This window comes from Lactuca serriola, chromosome 4 (assembly GCF_051521515.1).
Source record: "Lactuca serriola cultivar US96UC23 chromosome 4, Lser_US96UC23_V15, whole genome shotgun sequence".
Lineage (NCBI taxonomy): Eukaryota > Viridiplantae > Streptophyta > Magnoliopsida > Asterales > Asteraceae > Lactuca > Lactuca serriola.
Window position 1 is genome coordinate 160,571,954 of NC_136411.1, and position 4,734 is coordinate 160,576,687.

The following is a 4,734-nucleotide window of genomic DNA, read 5'->3' on the forward strand; positions in this document are numbered from 1 at the left end:
TTTGTCCATTTTGTGAGACGAGATTCCTTAAGGATTTGAAGAGTGCATACTACCTCATATTGTTCTCTTAGATGAGGAGTATAGCCAGAAGAGAATGTTACTTCAAAAAGATCATCTTGAAGGAGTCAAGAACTACCTGAAACAAGTGGTTCCCGCTCAACTATTGCATGCTTGAATTCAACAGATTAAGTGGATGTGAAGGAACTTGAAGGATTGGAACCAGTCGAGTAGGGTTCCCCTGAAACTGTGGATTAGAAGGTTGGGAGGATTGTAAAGTACCTTTAAGAATGGAAACATCCAAAGGTTTTTCCCCCTCAAAAGATGCATTAATTAGTTTTATGACTGGTCCAGATTGATGATGGGAGGTTGGGGTCGATGGTTCAGAAGATTCTAAAGGACTTTTAGGGATAGAATCATTCGAAGATGGTCCCCCTTAATCAAAGATTTGGTGGAACTAGAGTCTTTTGATGGTTGATGAGGTTGAGAGACATCATGAGAAACTGTTTTTGTGAGCTTTTCTGATTCTAGGGCAGAGGGTTGAGTTGGAAAGAGGAATTCAAAATCTACTTCAATAGCATGGACTGGAGTAAAAGCATTAGCAGGTGATGGCTGGTTCATTTTATCAAAAGGTACTACCATTTAAGGACTAAAGTGGTTTAGATCCAAAACCTTTACATAGCTTTAATCAAGTATGGCATCACTGCTTTCCTCTATCACATTGTTTGCTTGTTTAGAACTCTATAGGCTGCAACATGAAGGCAATACAAGAAAGATACCTTCATCAGCCTTGGGTGCAAATTTTCCTAATTGATATAACCAAAGTTGAGGTGAGAGAGTCTTTTATGCCATAGCCAACTGATGTCAGAAGCAACTTTGGAAAGAAGACATGTATTTGGGATTCCCTCAATTAGTTCAATATCAAGAGGATACATGTTCCAATTTCATGGGGAATCAATAAGGATGTGATTGTTGGTATCCATAATCAAACTCTTGGTTTTGGTAAACAAAACCTCATGATCATTGTCACACAATTGTGCAACACTGATAAGGTTATGCTTAAGACCATCTACATATGCTACATGCTTAACGGTAAAGTTCATGTCTGATATGCTTCCATGTCCCATAACTTCTCCCTTCATGTTGTTTCCAAAAATGACATTGTGACCTGGAGTTGTGATCTTGAAATCTCTGAGATATCCTTTGTGTCCGGTCATGTGCCTAGAGTATCCACTGTCAATGTACCATGTATCGTAATGTGGTACCCGACACAAAAAGCATGCATTTAAAGAGAAGGTTTAGGTACCCTTGTTTGTTTGGGTCTTTGAGTATTAGCTTTCTTTGGACTTGTTGGACTTGGGACAGTCTTTTCTTGTTTTGTATTAACCTATTTGGGGTTTTCTTGGTTTTTAGTGACCATGGTTTTAGATTTCTTAGAGGCCTTCTTTTGAGGCTTGGTTTGTGAATGATTAGGATTCCTAGGGAAGGAAATCCAAAGTTCGTAGGAATTCCAAATTGATCAAACATGGGAAACTGGGTATTTCCCCTGAACTGATTGACCATTGGAAACCTAGAGTTTCCCCAAACATGTGATTCCCTCCTATGGATGGAGAAAAATCACAATATGGACCAATATTCGAATTCATAGGGTAATTACTATTCTGATACATAAAAGGGTTGGTTTGAATAGGTATTGGTCTCATCATTTCAGACAAATCAGGAAGATTGTTGGGTCTGAAACTATTCTGATGGTTAATTCCAGTTTGGTTCGGAAATCCATAATATGAGAAACCATTATTGGAAGGAGATGTTCTTTGGGTCTTTGAAGTTTTAGGAGGACCGGTATGCCTGGTCTTCCCTTGGCTTGGCTTAGCCTTTTGTACTCTATTTGTCTTCTTGTCCTTGTCATTTTTTGTAGTCCTAACCACTTTGGGTTTTGAAGGATGGACTACAGCTGGACCTTGTTCTTTAGAATCATTAATTTTCTCTTTTCCCTTATCGTTAAAGACATTAGATGGGTTTAAAATTGTCTCTTGTTGTTTAGGACTAGGTGAAGTGATTTTTATTGGAACAAAAGGTCTCTTGAGTATTTCAACAACAGTTTTCTCATTACTTAATATCTTCAATGTTTCATCCTTGCTGACTTGAATTGGAGACTTCCCATTCTGCTGTGTCTTAAAATATTTACATCCTAAGTCCTTTATTCGAGAAACAAAAGCATTAAGAGATGGAAATATTTCTTGACTGAGGAGTTCAATGGGTTCAATCTTGGAATATCCTACTGCCTTATTTGATTTGGGCTGTTTATTACTAGATTTTGAGTCAAGAACATTTGATTTTTCAGAAATGGCATCTCATGGATTGAAACTTTCCATGGTGGGACATTCAAGAGAAAATTATACTGGAGAGTCATACTTAGTGTCCAAGTCTAGAAGATCATGGGATGATGTGACTTCTAATGGGATACTTGAGAATGACGTGGCAATTACATCGGGACTACAAGTTACCACCTCTTCTTGATCCTCATTGTATCAATTGAAGAGACTTGGATCACATTACAACAAATCTGGTTGATTATTGAGACCCATGATTTTCTTTTTCATTTCATCATAACCAAGACCATATTTGATCCATGATGGTTTTGGTCCCTTAATAATGGCATGTGAATTCTATTTAAGAAGTGTTTCAGATGCCTTATAACTATTGATTTTCTATTGATTTGGGTGTACATCTCATGATTGTCTTTTGCAATAATGTCACATTGATTCAATACAATTTCATATTGTTCAGCTGATGTAAGATGTGCCTCAGTTTTGATTGCAAGGTCATTCTCTAACTTAGCCATATTACATCTCAATTCTTCAGGTTTGAACTAAGTGTCGGTCAGTTCATCTTTGTAGTAACTAATAATATATTCAGCGTTGGTGACATGTTCTTAGATTATTTCTGAAATATGGTCAATTTCATTAATAAAACTATCAATAGTTAAGTGATTATCATGAAGCATGAAGTGTACCTTCTCAACAACTTGTTGATGGAGAGGAGAAGACTCTTTGTCATCATCAATCATGAAGCAGAAGTAGTTTTCTAGGCTTCTGTTTCTTTTGATTGATCCACTTCATCATCAGTTTCCCATACCTCCACATTTGGAGTTTCCATGACCATGAAAGCTTTGTCTTTTGATTTCTTCTTGATCTACTCCGCCTTTTGAAGGTAGTATGCTTCATCTTTGACCTTCTTGGTCTTTATTTTGCAATCCTTGGCAAAATTACTTTCACCCTGACAGTTATGGCACCTGATTACTTCATTATCATCATAGGACTTCGACTTGTTATCTTAAACCCTTGTGTTCGTCCTCTGAGAGTTGTAAGTTTCAGAAATTAAATTATAAGATTTGAAGTTTAGTTGACTGTTGCTTCCTCCTTGGAAGTTCCCAGAGTTTTGATGATAGTGTTGGGGTTGCTGATAACTTTGTGCTCTGAAGTTCCCAACTGGCTTTTTCACAAACTTCTTGAAGTTTGGATTGAACTTGGTAAGGAGTGCCAAGCATTCTTCATACTCCTTTTCCTCACTGATTTGAGGATATTCCATTGTGTTTCCAATTAAAGCTTGATGATTAGCCATGTGCACATTTACTATCTGAAGAGGTTGTTGAGTTGGCATGTAAGGATTATGGTTGTACTATTGAGCCGTACTCAAACTTTGATAAGGATACACTCCATATCCTTGGTTGGAAAACTGATCAGCAAAGTGGTGTGGCATTGGATTGTGATGTGCAATCAAGTTTTGAGAATGATTTTCCATGGGTGCTGAATTTTCTAGGGCAAGTCCTTGATTATCAAAGGGAGTTTCTTGAGCTAGCTTGTTGACTTTTGGCTCATGTTGTTGAAGTTCAACATACAGATCAAACAAATGCAAAGTGTCTAGATTGATTGTGGTTTGTAGTATGATCATGTGCACTGTATCCCATTGTGGAGATAGACTGTTCAAGAATTTCAGATTGAAATCCTCTTGCGATCTTTCTCCTTTGAGCTTCTTCACCCTGTTGATAACAATGTTGTACCTAGAAATGCATCAAAGAGATTTTCATGAGGTAACATCTTGAAGTTGTCCATGTCTGTCAATGCGGCTTTCTTCCTATTTGCAAGGATCTTGTCAGTTCCCTCGAATTGTTTCTTGAGTGCATTCCAGACGTTGAAGGGTGAACTCTTGTCTTCATCAAGAAGTTGCTCATATATGTCATGAGGATTTCTAGATAAGAGCTCTTGAATTGTGGTAGCCTCAAACTTATTGATTTTCCTCTCATGAAGTTGAGCAGCAGAGGAAAGAGATCCAGATATAACTTTGGAGGTTTCAAGAGAGACATCGGATTCAGGAACTCTGATGTCCTTTAGAAATTTTGGAGTATGTTCCCAGTGGATATGAAGGTCCAAATGTCAGAGTCATGACCTTCTAGGTAGCACTTGATGCGATCTGCCCATGAAGTGTATTCACTAGGCACAAGGATAGGTGCACGCGCAATTTCCTGCTCCAAGACTGTTTGCAACTGAAACTGACTAGAGAAAAATTTTGGTTTTGATTCACACTTGCCATTGAGAACATCTGATACTAGTTTGAAACTTGAAAAAAAAATGTTTTTGTGAAAAATATTCTAAGTCTCAAGGTTGATCAATCGATCTCTGATACCAACAGAAGAAAAGAGAAAATTTGTTAACCTTAGATTGGAAGAGTCCAAGT